This window comes from Palaemon carinicauda, chromosome 37, assembly GCF_036898095.1.
Source record: "Palaemon carinicauda isolate YSFRI2023 chromosome 37, ASM3689809v2, whole genome shotgun sequence".
Lineage (NCBI taxonomy): Eukaryota > Metazoa > Arthropoda > Malacostraca > Decapoda > Palaemonidae > Palaemon > Palaemon carinicauda.
The window spans coordinates 2,998,109-3,014,908 of NC_090761.1; the positions used below are offsets into that span (position 1 = coordinate 2,998,109).

Sequence of the window (16,800 nt, forward strand, 5' to 3'; positions counted from 1 at the left end):
CAAGACTAAAGTTGTCAGGAATGAATTTATTTTATAACTGGACTGAACATGAGTTACCAGTGCACAGTCTAACGTATTATGATAATACATACATGTCATAGAGGATATTTCTCTCATACTACCAGTGAAAGAGTGAACGAGCTCTGTACATGGGAAGGGAAATAAACAAGTCTTAGGATGAACACTAGTGGTTTATGATAGTTAAAAGCGAGGTGTTCTTCATGAGCACTCTGGTCTTCCAGAGGAGAGAGAATTCAGGCATTTACTGGTACCAGAGGGGTGAGGGGGGCCGACTGGGGAGAACACTCAGTCATATGAACGTTAAGTTAAGGAGAATACTCTATGCTATTGAAATTTGTATTATTTTTTTTTATTATGGTTGTAGATTTTTCTTTTTGATAAGGATGTAATGAAAAATAAACTTGGTATATTATTCTATTCTTTTATTCACAACTTTAGTTTCATAGAAATTATTACAACCAATCCATTTTACAAGTAATAAAATTTTACTAAGTGCCTTACATGTTTCACTGCTTTGCTACTTATTTTTAAAGTATCTTCTATTTATTCATTACTACTGCATCTATTTATCATTAGTATATCTTCTGTAATTGCTACTGTATTTTGTAACTTTGATCTGAAAATAGAGCTGTTATAACAAGAAAAAACGCAGAAAAGAGACGAGTCATGTATTTTGTGAAAGACTTACAACCAAGTAAGAAATACAATATAGAGAATAAAAAAATCATCCATGGCTTAGCCATGAATGCCTTAAGAGGTCTTCTATACCGTATTCTTTTATATTATTAGACTTAAGCAAAATACATGACCACTCTTTTCTGCGCTTTTCATTGTTTTAACAGCTCTATTTTTCAGATTGAAATTACAAAATATAGTAGCAATTTATAAACAGAAGATACAATACAATTGTATAAAGACAGTAGTAATGCATAAATAGAAGCTACAGTAGCAATATATACATAGAATATACAGTAGTAATGTATACACAGAAGAAACTAGCAATGAATAAGCAGACAAAATTGCTATTTAAAAAGAAAAAAAAATTTAAATATTATTCAATTTTTATATGAACTTTACTATACAGTAGCGCAAAATTGCCATATAACGAACACTTAACCGACTCGATTACTTTTCCCTGAAAAGATGCTCTTGAAATAAAAAATAATTCAAATTGAATTCTCCTCCCTCAAAAGTCAAACTGGCCATCCCGAACTTGACCCATTCTCTTATATCCCGAACTTAACCTATTCCCTTTTATATCCCCAACTTCCTAAACCATTCTCTCCTATTTCCCGAACTTCTTAACCCATTCTCTTTTATAACCTGAACTTCTTGACCCATTCTCTTTTACACCCCGAACTTCTTGACCTACTTTTATACCCAAACTTCAACAACCCTTTCTCTTTTATACCCCAAACTTCACCCATTTTCTTTTATACCCCGAATTTAACAACCCGTTCTGTTATATCGCGAACTTAACCCTTTCTCTTATGCCCCAAACTTAACAACCCTTTCTCTTATATCCCAAACTTAACCCTTTCTCTTATAACCCAAACTTAACAACCCTTTCTCTTATATCCCGGACTTAACTCATTCTTTTTTATATCCCGAACTTAACTCATTCTTTTATATCCCGAACTTAGTCCATTCTCTTTTATATCACGAACTTGACCCATTCTCTTTTATATCCCGAACTTAACCCATTCTATTTTATATCCCGAACTTAACCCATTCTCTTTTATATCCCGAACTTAACCCATTCTCTTATATCACGAACTTAACCCATTCTCTTTTATATCACGAACTTAACCCACTTTTATATCTCGAACTTGGCCCATTATTTTACATCCCGAACTTAACCCATTCTCTTTTATATCCCGAACTTTACCCATTCTTTTGTAAACCATTCACTTTTATATCCAGAGCTTAACCTATTGTGTTATATCCCGAACTTGATCCTCTCTTATTTCCGAAATTAACCCATTCTCTTTTACGTCCCGAACTAGACCCTTCCTCTTTTACATCCTATAACTCTTTATAACTCAAAATAGGTAATCGAGATATTAAGTGTTCGCTCTTTAGTGATTATACTCCTAAGTAAAAATGTTGATTTATAGCAACTACCAAAACTTGAAGCCTTAATTACGACAAAGAATGTTTTGGAGCATGTTAGTGAACGTATATGAAAAAAAAAATCATTTAAAAGCAAGCCTATCTAGACAAAAATAGTTTCATTCCTTTAAAGGGTATTAGTTACGTTAATTTCTTTATTACTAAATTGCTTTGTAATTTATCATTCAAGAAACTGATACTAACGAGCTAAGCATTCAAAGTTGAAACTTATCAATAAGCTTTAAACTTATTTTCCAAGTTTTTTTTCTTAAGTCTCAGTTATGCATAACGCTCCAAAATCTTAAACACCCTTTAAAGTTAAGAGCCACCTTAGAATGACGACAAAATGCAAATAAAAAATATTTTCATTAAGTTTATTTCAAGCAATGATTGCAAAATCTGATTACCATCGCAAAGAAAAGTTTCAAGCAATAATTTTCCCCTTTTGGAACCTAAGCTCTTCTATTGCTAACTTCTATCGCCAAGTCCTTACCGTAATAATAGGCTAATCACTCGTTTCAAACAATATTTGTCTAAATTACCTAAGTCTTCTAGCAGTGACAATTTAAACCAGGGAGAAATTAAGCCAACGCCATCTCCCGCGTAGTGCACTAAAAAAAATCAATCTTTTCCTTCATACAGCTTGAAAAATAATTAACGAGGGTGAATCTTGTACACCTACTGCAATAGTTTCAAGTCTAAGATATCCCTTATGATACCCTCAAATTAGAATAAAGATATTCGATCACAAATAATTTATCTACAATACTCAAAATACCAAAAAACAGACTACCAAGCCTTTTCTAGACCGCCTTCCTGGAATGAATCTATAAACTATAGTAATTTCACTGAAAGCTTTCTTACATCAAGCAATATTAAATTCAAGAACAAATTCATCATGGAGGCAACCCTGAATTAGAATTCTGTAACTATTTCCATAAGCTTTCAGGTAAATATATTTTCTAATCTCAATCACCCCATTAAAACAACTATCTTTCAGTAGGATATTCCTGAAACCTGTCATTTCACTATGAAATTTCTGTACTTATTCTTTACTAGACTTCATGAAAACCATAAAACTCCACTATCTTATAACTCCTTCAGATTTTTATCCTTTAATGGGTTATTAGTTTGATAGTTACTTTAAATCATTAACATGTTCCACAAATTACTTCAAACCTGATCTAATTATTCCTTAACCTACCCTTTCTTGGTGCATTAATTTCACAATTATGCCTCGAAATCTATAATCTAATAATGGTATACTACAACCTTTCATATAACTTTTCATAACTACAGTACCATTAACTGATAAATCAGTCCTAACTTTAACATGTTAAAAATAAAGTGTTCCCTAATTCAATCCCAGATTCCTAAGCTGAATTTCATCTTCCTGACATTCCTTTAGCCATCACGTAATTTGTCTGAGGTATATTTTTGTGAAGCAGATCATCGAGCCATACTAAAAATAAAAATATTGCACAAGATAATTGTCTTTTCTATAAATTATAGTCTCCAAAGCAGTTACGTCATTCCAAGGCTTCCCCAACACAGTGAACTCAAAGGATTGGGACAAATTTTCAACTACTTTAAACAAGGATCTTACGTGTGACTAGTATGTTCAACCAAGAATTTTTCTTGAAAACAAATTTGCATTGAAAATAATTTAAGATATTCTGAAAATAATGGACAATGATGCAGTCTTAGCTTTATTAACAATTACAATTATTTTTTCTCAAACATAATGGGAACTTCATGAAAAAACAAAATACATGGTACATTATCGAGAGAGAGAGAGAGAGAGAGAGAGAGAGAGAGAGAGAGAGAGAGAGAGAGAGAGAGAGAGAGAGAGAGAGAGAGAGATTCAATATACAATTTCATACCCGGTAATATTGGTAACTCGACCAATCTAAATTAAATACCATTAGGTATACAGGCTTTTAAATGGCTGTGATATGAAATATTTTCTTAGCCACTGGCTTGTGCCTTTTCAGACAAAAACTCTTCAAAATAAATATCTTAAAATAATAACTTGAGAATATTTTGAAAAAAAAAAACAAATATTCTTTACGGAACTTTCCAATTACCTAATGACAAGTCATTCAATGATATCCATGGCACCAACGCTTATTCTATAGTACAGGGACAGACTAAGTTATTAAAACTAGTTAATTCTTCCCAAAATTTGGATATAATTCAACGTAATTCAACATTAAAACAAACTCCAACATAACGAACACAAAAGACATTGGTTAGGTCAACTTAAACTTAACGAATGAATGATTTAGTTCTCTGGCATCCTGATATCGAAGGTCATTGATGCCGATAAAAGTTGAATAGAAGTTATATAGCAACACCAGATATTTAAAGCCAATATCAAAATGAAAAATAAACTAACTAAAACTATAAATGAATAATTTCGAAAGCACATGAATAATTAAGAAAATGGTTTGAGGTTATAGTTCCAAGAAATTTTAAACCATGCAAAAAAATGAGAAATTAGAGCGTGAAAAGCCAATAAACCCACAGTCACAAGTTTTGAAGACTTGTTTATAGTAGTTACATAAATTCACAAATAATAATTTAAACAGTCTAGAACAGAAATGTCAGTCAAATCCTTTCTTTGGACAATTATGCAGTTAACTGGTCTCAAGGACCATCAAATATTTGGCAATTACTTTCTGGCAAGACATAAGAAGTTCTATTGGTCAACCTGGATTATCAAAAAATACATTTTGATTGGTTTCCTCCTATAAAAATTGCAGTAACTAGTTTTAAGATCTTAAGTTACTCGAGCCATGAGTTTGAAACCCCTGGACTTGAGGAAACTAACCTCTGGCTTTTCAAGTTCATAAAAAGTTGTAGGGAAAATAATTTCAATGATTAGGAAATTTTTAGATATTTAAGTCCCCAGACGTTTGGTTTTAGTTTCCTTACTTGACAGGACAATTATAAATACCTTAAAAGTGATCAAATGCATTATGACTAATAAATTAACATCTTAAATTTCATAGCCTTTCTGGTTAAATATCTTAGAAGAAAAATTCCTGTCTATTACTAATTACAACTTTTATATAAATCTGGGTCCTTAAGAGAACGTTAAATTTAAAACTATTTTGAATCGCTTTAAGGATGGTTTAAACTTCGTGGGAATAATTCAGATGGTCTTAAACTAATAGCTTATAATAAAGTATTAAGACTTAAGACGCTATCAGAGCTTATAGGAAATTATAATTATGGTTACTAGATAGGCTATTCACTGAAATCTAAGTAGTTGAAGATAATTATTATGCTATGGCATAATAATTATGTGAAAATTTTAACCATATGAAATACATTACTAAGGCTTAAAGAATTGAATTTATAGACTGGTTAAAAGTAGATGTTCGGAGTGGAAATTAAATTCCTTATATGTAAAGAGAGTTTGAACCAGATTAAGTAAATTTGACCAAGAACAAGAAATGTTTCACCAGGTAAGGCTCTAAAACTAAATTAAGTCTCAAAATAGAGAATTCGTTAAACGCATTGACAACTATTTTTAAGGACCGAGACTGCCAACTTCAAGGGAAGTACATAAGAGACATGGCAAATTTTAAGAAAAAAAAAAAATCATCCTTAGGAACTTTGCTTGTTCACAGCAGTTGTCGAGGTGGTTTCAACGTAAGTATTATAACTGCAGTAAAATGTATGTAGAGCACTTGAGTTGCTGTAGCAGAGTATAGTTTGATGAATTTGTCGGAGCGTTGAGAGCAGAGCTTTAAAGGATTGTTTCCTTCAGCCAAGGGTTCTTTTATCCTGTGAAAAGAAGAGATGGTTTAGGATAAGGATGGATATTTTTTTTAATGTCTAGAAAATGCAACCAAAAATTTACAGCACGAACTTTCCACTTATGACAAACAAGAATAATTTGCATGAAGTACCCAACAAAAATCCCAGAGAGTTTTATATCCACCAAGTCAAATTTTCACGTAACCTCACAATCACCACCTTTATAACAAGTCCTAACAACCAGCCTCTTCCACGCCGATCACCTATATATCTAAAGCACAGCTCCATTGAATAATGTTAATTGCAACAGGTTTATAGTATAGTTAAAACTATGGATATCATCTTCTCTCTCATCTTCGATAATACTCATTTACACTAGATAGTGAACCATCCAGTTATTCTTACCTTGAATGAAGTCTAAGTCTGCAACTACAGTAGAAAGGAGTAAAGTGTTTGATCTTAAATAATTTAGATAGCACCTCGTCTGCAAGTTCCAAATCAAGCCAGTATCTGTAAAAGTAAAGTTCAATCAGCTAAATGCTAAATTCAATAAAGTTTCATAAATAGTATACACATTGATAAAAGTAACAGACAACGAAAACAATTCAGCATTATCATTTGAAACATCGCTAATTACATTCCTACTGATCTAAGTACAGTCTACTCAAAGTAGACTATCGTTAACTGGAGCTTCACTGTATTAAGAAAAAAATAATTTCCATATATCAACGTTATTTAAATTCTATATTTCATTACTTCAAGGCAATTAGGATAATTTTATTCAGTAAGCCAACAAATTGATTAGTATTCAACCAAAAAATCTAAGTGTAATTCTCATTTAAATCTGGAAATCTAGAATTACCTTTTTTCAAAAACTATAGTTAAAAATTTGCAGTAAAACTAAAAAGACCTGGAATAAATTTTGACAGGAATTTAATGTTTTAAAAACTGATATATTGACTAGGAGTGGTATTACGGTCACCAACCTGTAAAGGTAAAAAACTGTCGCCGATATCTGATATTAATAAGGCTGAGAACCGGATTTTTACGGAGAATTTCCAATCAAAAGACTAACAGTATAAAATGCACACATTTTTGTTCGTTAACAGTCAGGGTTCAGGACCTGTCTTTGTACACTCGGGCACTAGTTTCTCTTCCTCTTTGTTTTGTTAAAAGTTTTGTTAAGTGTTATAGTTTATAAATGAATTGTTTAGGAGTTTGTTGAAATATATTTCTTGTTTCCTATCCTCACTGGGTTACTTTTCCTATTGGAGCCCTTGGGCTTATAGCATCCTGCTTTTCCAACTAAGGTTGTAGTTTAGAAAGTAGTAATAATCCATCTAAAAGCTCTATGATAGCCATTCTCTATGTTGTGAGAAGTGTGGGTACATGGGAGGTGTGTGGATCCCCCCAAAATACGACGAACAATCAGTTTGTAATTACAATTAAAGAAATTGACCAAATATTTTCATTTGTAGTTTGTAAAGTAAAAATAATCCGTCTAAAAACTATGATAGCCATTCTCTGTTGTGAGAAGTGTGGGTACATGGGAAGTGTATGGATCCCCCCAAAATATGACTGACTGTAATTACAAATAAAGAACTTGACAAAATCCTTTCATAGTTTTCAGCCAACCACGATATAGTTAACACAAGCAATTCACGTTAATTCCTTTGTTCTACGGACCTCTTGGCTGTTTCAAATAAAATTCTTTCATAGCGAGGATGAAGGATTTTATTGAAATGTTAGCTTGGGCCTTTAAGTAAACTATAGATTAGGAAATTGGGTTATTAGAAACTTCCGTGCGTTGACTACAAAAAAAAAAACATTATCGTTGGAAGAAATTTCTACCTTAAACTCAAGTTTATTCTTGCTTAAATCATTATGCCTTTTTAATCATTTCACAAAATGAAATTACCTAAAGTACACTAACTTATTTCAAATATAATAATCAATAGTTTCTCGTTGAGAAATTACATATGAATGCCAGTAAGTATTAAGAGCGCTATTATTGCCTGCGCTATTTTGTAAACATTTTCATTACTCCAAATACCAAGGTTATTAGCTGCGCTCTAGTAAGCCTATGCGTTTTTTACCAATTTAGATTACTTAAATGATCCTCCACTACATTGAGCTAACTGAAAACTATTGTTAGTTATATTTTTATACTCTAATTTCAATGCACAAGAAAGCCTAGGGTATTTCACCTGCAATAAACTTTCAATTGGGCTCTACAGGGTGCTATAAGAGTTGGAAGACCCAGACCTATATGGCTGAGGACTGAACCACGAAGTAGATGAATGGATTAGTATCTAATTAAAAGGTCAAGGTATACTACTGTAAATCTAACAAGAGCCCCTTAGCCTCAACAGGCGTAGGAGATGATGAATACTACCTGTATAAGTTGTCAATTTATATTAAGTTCTACTTACATTGAATTGCATATGAAATTAAAATTAAGCTATCTGAACTTTTAATGCAATAGAAATTTGCTGTACACCAGACAATGTCGAAACTACATTAGTTACGGGGTTCAGTTATTAGAGCAAAAATTACAATTTACAGTTCTATTGCTTAAATATGCGGCCTCAGATTGAATAATCTCCATAAAGGAACAATGCGGTAATATTTAACTTCGTCCCCGTCTTTCCCTAGAATTACGATGGAAGTAAATCTCTTAGCATTGACTATACCTTAGAAGGGATACAAAGATCCCTACACGAACCTTTAAAGTTTCAGATTGATAAAGGATGGTTCTCATCAATACATCTATATAAACTTCGTGATAACCTTTTGTTAATTTTCTCTAACAATTAGAAAGCTTTAATTTACAACAGGCTGATACTTTTTAGATCAATTCAAAATACCAAAATCGCTGCAATTTTCATTATGACTTTCACTTAAGAGCGTTCGAGCACTAAATGCACAAAATCTTTAAATTACAGAATTATCAGGATATAGAAAACCTGCTTTTTACAACAATTGAAATGCTCAAGATTCATTTACCATTATAGAAAATGCGTACCAACGCCATTCATATTAATAATTTACCTACTAATGTTTTATTTTACATATTCCAAGGCTAATTAGTGCACTCGCTAGCTTACTACATAAAGACATTCAAATAAAACTATCCTTCGTAGGTCTGAAGGCAATGCTTATATGCGGCTGGTAATGCTGAATTCCTTTAAATGTATACGATATAATGTATTATGAAAGATCCTGTAGAGTACGGTTCCCCTGCAGTACAGCTTAGAAAAAAGCACTGCTTAAAGCAAAGTAATTTTTAAATTAATACCCTTGGCCCTCACCGTAAGACAATACTACACTTTTCTTTTAGTTTCATTCCAGCTATGACCAGATTGTGACAGGATCTTCCTATTCAGGCATTTAAAACAAACTTCTCTAACAGATTGACGTAAATGTCACTTATATTTAACTAGCAATTCTAACCTTGTTAATAAGCAAATAGTTTTATTCACCTGATTTTTTTTAAAACTAAATATTTGCTATTCCTTTGCATCCTTGACTCACTGGGCTACTTTTCCCTGCGGGAGTCCTTAGGGTTAAAGTTTTGTGCTTTCCAAACCAAGGTAGCTTGACTATTATAGTTCAAGTTAATTAATAAATATCCCCAATACTGTTTTCAATTCAAAGTTGCCTATGCATATTTAAAATTGAAAAATACTCATTGATCAAGTGCACTCGTTGACTTGTTCCCGAAGCTAACGCTATTAAAGTTAATGAGAGCATGCGATATAGAGATTAAACTATATACTCTTCATCAAAAATACATTTTCCACATCTTATTTCACTAAGGATATTACCTTAAAAGCTCAACTCGTTTTAACCAATTGTTCTATTACTGTACTAGCTACAGATCGATCCCTCTCCCTGGGCCGCGAGTTTAAGCCGTTTACTAGGGAGGCCACTGCCGTGGTAGGCCCCTAAGGTAGTGGTTGGGCTTTTTCGGCTGACGTTCTGGTGAGCATCTATTCTGATAGAACGAACTAGACATTTAACCTTCAACCTTTTATCACTAGTTTCTCCTAGAGATGTTATGTATGGAATGCTAGAAGGAATAGAGTGCACTAATTGCTTAACAGGAGGTATCTTATTACAATAAATGCCAAGGGTATTAACTGCTACAGCATTACATGTATTTTTAATAATCAAAATTTGAAACTTTCCCTACGTATACATTAAGCTAACAACCGTACTCTTCATTATTTCTAGAATACTTTACCATTCTTATACTGTATTGATAAACGAGAGAAGCCAAGGGAGTTTTACTAACACTTACTACCTGTATACTTTATATCTTTCATAAAAATAGTTAAATTGAATTGGGCATAAAATGAGTTATTAGATATACTTAGTGACAGCATATTTGGCCCTTCTGATTAACGCTCCATAATGAATATTACACAAAATATGCCAGGTTATTAAATACTAAAATATATAAAACAAGCCATCGAGAGTTTTTCGGCCGGGGGTAGAAAATTCCCAACAAAGATTAAGCTGTATTACGAATTAAATCTAGATTATGATAAAACCAGTAATTAAAGCTAAAAACGTAAAATTCATACAGCTACTAGTTTCATTATATATTCTTTTTAATCCTGTGAAAAGAAATAGTTTAAGATACGGATGGATATATTTTCAAAATTTTCTTGACAAAGTAACCAATTATTTACAGCACGAACTTTCCACTATTATGACAGACCCCAATAATTTGCATTTAGTACCCAACGTATATCCTAGATAGTTTTAAATCCACCAAATCAAATTTTCACGTAACCTCACAATCACCACCTTTATAACAAGCCCTAACCACCAGCCTCTTCCACGCCGATCCCCTATATATCTAAAGCACAGTTCCATTGAATAATGTTAATTGCACAGGTTTATAGTATAGTTGAACTATGGATATCATCTACTGGTCTTCTCATCTTCGATAATACTCTGTTTACACTAGACAGTGAACCATCCAGTTATTCTTACCTTGAATGAGTCTCTGCAACTACAGTAGAAAGGAGTCAAGTGTTTGATCTTGAATGATTCAGAGAACCTCGTCTGCGAGTTCCAAATCAAGCCAGTATCTGTAAAAGTAAAGTTCAATCATCTAAATACTAAATTAAATAAAGTTTTATAAATAGTCGGTACAATGATAAATGTAACAGGAAACGAAAACTATTCAGCATTATCATTTGATCATCCCTAATTACATTCCTACTGATATATGTACAGTCTGCTCAAAGTAGACTATCGTTAAAAAAAAAAAAACTTTTCTTATATCAACGTCATCTAAATGTTATTTCATTTAATTCTGGAAATTTAGAAATTTTAATGCCAGCATATAACCTTATTTCAAAGACTATACTTCAAGATTTGCAGTAAAACTAAAAAACCTGGAGTAAATGTTGCCAGGAATTAAGTTTTAAACATACATTGACTGACTGGTATTACAGTCACCGACCTGTAAAACTAAAAATAACTATCGCCGGTTTTTGACATTAATACAGCTGAGAACCGTATATTTTGAAGGAGAATTTCCAATCAACAGACTTGTATAAAAGGCATATAAACTTTTGTTCGTTCATATAAACTTTTGTTCGTTAACAATCAGGCTTCAGGACCTGTCTTGAGGGTACACTCGGGGACACTTTCTCTTTCTCTTGTTTTGTTAAATTCTTTTCTAGTTTATATATGAATTGTTTGGGGTGTGTTGCTGTTGAAATAAATTTTTCCTTTTTTCTTTCCTCACAGAGCTAATTACCCTGTTGGTGCCCTTGGGCTTCTAGCATCCTGCTTTTCTATCTAGACTTTTAGCTTAGTAAGTAATGGTGATAGTAATTCGTCTAATAGTTATGATAACCATTCTCTAGGTTGTGAGAAGTGTGGGTATGAGAAGTATGGCTCCCCAAAAATTATGACAAAATTATGATAACTCAGTTTGTAATTACAATTAAAAACCTGACATCCTTTCATAATTTTCAGCCAGCCGCAATTAGTTAAGACAAGCAATTCACATTAATTCCTTTGTTATACAGACACTTCTTGGCTGTTTCAAATTAAAGTTTTCATAATGGAGGATTCTTTTCATTAAAATATATTAATGAGCCTTTAAACTATCAATTAGCTAATTAGATGGTTAGAAACTTCCACGCTTGGTTGACTAAGGCAAAAAAATTATTGCTTGCTAAGCTACAATTCTAATTGGAGAAGCAAGATGCTAAAGCCCAGGTGTTCCTCCAACGAAAAATAGCCCAGTGAGTTAAGGAAAAAAGGAAAATATATTTCAATAACAGTAACAACTTCAAATATCCTTACTTGCATCATTACGCCTTCTTATTTCACATTAAAGGGATTTACCTCAAGTACACTAAGGCCTTTTTTCCAAATAAAGTTTATTAAAAGTTTCTCCCAGAGAAATTACCTACGCCAGAAAGTATTAATTACGGTATTATTGCCTGCATATTTAATAAACATATTACACCAAATACTGTTCTTAATTGTATTCCTAAGCTTTCTTACAAATTTAAATTAAATATTCCTACGCATACACTACACTGAGCTAACAACTAATCACTTCAGTGTTGCCGTTATATTTTTCCATTCTAATTTCAATACGCACGAAAAGCAAAGGAAATTTTACCCGTACCAAACTTTCAATTGGGCTCCACAGGGCACTAGAGTTGGAAGATATAGGCCTACATGGCTAAGGATGGGCAAAATCTAAGACCCTTTGAGTCAATAAGCATAGATGAATGCTAACTGTATAAGTTGTTGATTTATACAAAAGTTCTACTTGCATTGAATTGCATATGTAATATAAATTAAGCTATCAAAACCTTTAATGCAAAGAGTTGCTGTAAGTCGCACAGCCAACAAAACTTTGAAACTACTTTAGAGTGCAAGCAAGTTTTTGGGCAATGCTGTAACTAACGCTTACCAGTAATAGATTTTGCTTTAAGTGTATTACACCCAGTGTGGAAATTTATAACTTATCAATAATAGACTTTCCCTGCACCCAGAGAAAAACTTACCTAGGAACGGATTATACGGATACGAACAAACATTATAAAATAGCTCCGCCTTCTCTCCCTGTCTACTGAAACGGTAGTTACGTGTGGTTTAGTTATTGGAGCTATGATGATAATTGACAGATCTATTTGTTTAATATGCGGCCTCATCAAGATTGAATAATCTCCATATCAACAAAAGGACATCACGGTAATACTTCATCCCCGACTTTCCCTAGAAATACGATGGATGAAAATCTCCATTTATTGAGTAGTTTAACTAAGACATATCTCTATACGAACCCTTAAATTTTGATTAATTTTGAATGGTTTTCATTAATATACCTCCTATAATACCTTACTTGTGATAATCATTTGTTCATTTGCTCTAAAGATTAGAAAGCTTTAATGTATAACAGACATACTTTAGCTAAATTCACAACACCAATATCACTACAATTTCACTTACGACAATTAATATTTCACTTAAGAAGAAACGTTCGAGCACTAAATGCACAAAATCTTTAAATTACAGAATTATCACTATATAGAAAAACTGCTTTTTACAACAATTGAATTACTCAAGATTCTTTTACAAATATGCAAAATACATACCAACACCATTCATACTAATAACTTACCTACGAATGTTGTAATTTACATATTCCAAGGCTAATTAATGCACTCACTATCTTACTGCATTTAAGAAATTCAAATAAAACTGTCCTTCGTAGGTCTAAACACAGTGCTTTGATAATGTAGCTATGGCAATAAAAGTTACATGCAGCATATAATGCTAAATGCCTTGGAATGTATACGATAGTATGAATTACGAAAAGACCTATAGCATTCGGTTCCCCTACAGATTAACATAGAAAGAGCACTCCTTAAAGCAAAGTAATTTATGAATTAATATCCTTGGCCTTCACCATTAGATAATACATGGTATTTTATTAGTTTTATTCCAGCCGTGACTACATTGTGATAGGATCTTCCAATTTAGGCAGTTGAATCGGCAGAACTTCAGAAACATTTTAAACTCTGTTGAACAGGTTGACGTAATTTTTTTTTGTATTTCATAACTATTTTAACGTTGTTACTAATCTAAAAATTTTCATTCATCACCATGTATATTTATTCCTTTATATCCTTAACTCACTGGGCTACTTAACCTGTTCGAGTCCTAGGGCTTTTTAGCATTTAACTTTTCCAACCAAGGCAGCTTGACTAATAAGAGTTAAAAGTGTATTAATAAAGTTACCAAAGAATGTATTGCATTAAACATCCCCATTACTATTTTCAATTCAAAGTTACTTATGCATATTTAAAAGGAAAAAACTTGTCATTGATCACGTGCACTAGTTAACTTGTTCCTGAGGCTACGCTATAAAAGATATAGCTAATGAGAGCATGCGATATTGAGATTAAACTGTATATACTCTTAATCAAATTGATAAATTTTCCACACCTTATTTCGCCAAGGATATTACTTTAAAGCACAACTTTTTTAAACCAATTGTTCTATTACTGTACTAGCTACAGATTGGTCCACCTCATTGGGCCGCGAGTTCAAGCGGTTTACTAGGGAGGCCACTACTGTGGTAGGGCACCACAGGTGGTACTTGAGCTTGCTCGGCTGACGTTCTGGTGAGCATCTATTCTGATGGAACGAACTAGACCCCTAAACAACCTTTCATCTCTAGTTTCTCCTAGAGAAGTTATGAGAAGTTAAGTATGGAATGCTAGAAGGAATTTAGTGCACTAATTGCCTAACAGGTATCTCATTACACTAAATACCAAGGGTATTAGCTGCTACATATTGCATGTATTTTTACAAATCAAAATTTACGAAAGGTTCCCTACGCATATATTAAGCTAACAACCGTACTTTTCATTATTGCTGGAATACTTTACCATTCTGATACTATATTGATAAACCAGAGAAGCAAAGAGAATTTTACCAAATTTTACCAACACTTACTACCTGTATACTTTCCATGATTTCAAAAATAGTTAGACAATGGGCATAAAATAAGGAATTAGATATACATAGTGACAGCATATTTGGCCATTCTGATTAACGCTCCATAATGATTACAAAATATGCCAGGTTATTAAATACTAAAATATATAAAACAGGCCAGCAAGTTTGACTGTTTTATCATCCGGGGGTAGAAAATTCCCAACAAAGATTAAGCTGTACTACGAATTAAACCTAGATATAACTAGTAATTAGGCTAACAACGTGTAAAATTCCAACAGCGACTAGCTTCATTATATCTTGGGACATTAACCTCTGCATTCCTCAAACTACTTTCAGTATTTTCTATATTTGAAGGATAAAAAATTTTAATCTGAATATTACAATAACCAACAGTACATTTATATCATCAGTCTTGAAACCTTATTTGTAGAAAATATTTTTATATGATGGGTTAAAACTAATTTTGAGCAACTGTTCCATTGTACGCCTCTAATAAGAATTTGATAAACGTTCCAAAACTGAAAATAACTAAATATAAATTTCGAAAACTAAACTCAAAAGGTCTGCGCGGTCAATAAAGAACCGAAAAAAAGACTCACAAAATTAAAAAAGGATATCTCGTCAAGCTAATTAGCCACAAGGTTTTGCCTTGAAGAGACTTCAAAGTTCGTATAAAAAATCCTAGGAACGCTATGTTAATTTAATTGTGATTACACCTGTTTTTCGTCCACTTTACCTTGAAAAACATTCACCTTTGAAAAAAAAATTATACAGGTACCACAAACTAAAGGAAAAACATGTTGTAATACACCGTTTTTGTCCCATTACCTCGGGGAAAAAAAAAAAAAAAAAGTAGAGGTACCACAAACTAAAGGAAAACTTTCTCTGCATGTTAGAATAAACTTTTTTTTCCTTACCTCGAAAAATAATCACCTATAAAAAAAAAATTAAATTAAAAAAAATGTAGAGGTACCACAAACGAGAGGAAAAACTTTTCTACATGTTGGAATACTCAGGTTTTTTTTTTTTTTTTTTTTTTTTTTTTTTGTCCTCTTACCTCTTAAAATAATCACCTATTAAAAAAAGTACACAGATGCCACAAACTAAAGGAAAGCTCCTTTCTCTGCATGTTGGAAAACCACTTTGGTATCCAGTTTCTTGCCTATAGATAAAGAAAAAAATGTTCAGCTAGCAACTTTTTAACCACCAATTGCTGCCCAACCGCAACTTACCTTCCTTTCACAAGATGTTCCGATGCGAAGCACTTCTCACCAAAGACTAAACTGAGACTTACGGTACAGATTCTCGATTTCAGTTTTTCTCTTTTCAGATGACGTCATTCCACTGGTTTTCAACCAATCACAAGCGTCCGAGTCACTCTGTTCTAACAACGATGGGGACCGAGACTCCTGATTGGCTTAGGGAAAATAAACTACCTGGAGTATATTTCCACCAGTAATTACTGTTATAGGTTAATACAGTTATGTCTTATTTCATTTAGTCGTTTATTAATTGTAGAAATGAACTAATAACAATGTGATGGGAATAAAATCTATGCACAGAGAGAGAGAGAGAGAGAGAGAGAGAGAGGGAGAGAGAGAGAGGCTTCTTTTATAGAGGTAATTCTATCATTTCCATTAAGAATGCCAAAATCCTTTTTTATCGAGCAATTAAAACAGAAACTCCGATAATTAGTTCCACATTTAGGATATTTCAGAGAGAGAGAGAGAGAGAGAGAGAGAGAGAGAGAGAGAGAGAGAGAGAGAGAGAGAGAGAGGCTTCTTCTATAGAGGTAATTCTATCATTTCCATTTAGAATGCCAAAATCCTTTTCTTATCAAGCAATTAAAACAGAAACTCCGATAATCATTGCGGTATTTAGGAGTTGCTC

At 32.7% G+C, this 16,800-nt stretch overlaps 1 long non-coding RNA gene across 1 annotated transcript; it reads right to left on the bottom strand.

The window, feature by feature from the left end:
- Positions 1-4,161: 4,161 nt before the first annotated feature.
- On the bottom strand, positions 4,162-16,224 carry LOC137629424 (uncharacterized). Its single transcript, XR_011041502.1, has 4 exons — positions 16,143-16,224; positions 10,906-11,003; positions 6,307-6,411; positions 4,162-5,928 (listed from the first exon to the last, which is right to left on the bottom strand). It is a non-coding gene; the product is annotated as an uncharacterized lncRNA (long non-coding RNA).
- Positions 16,225-16,800: the final 576 nt, after the last annotated feature.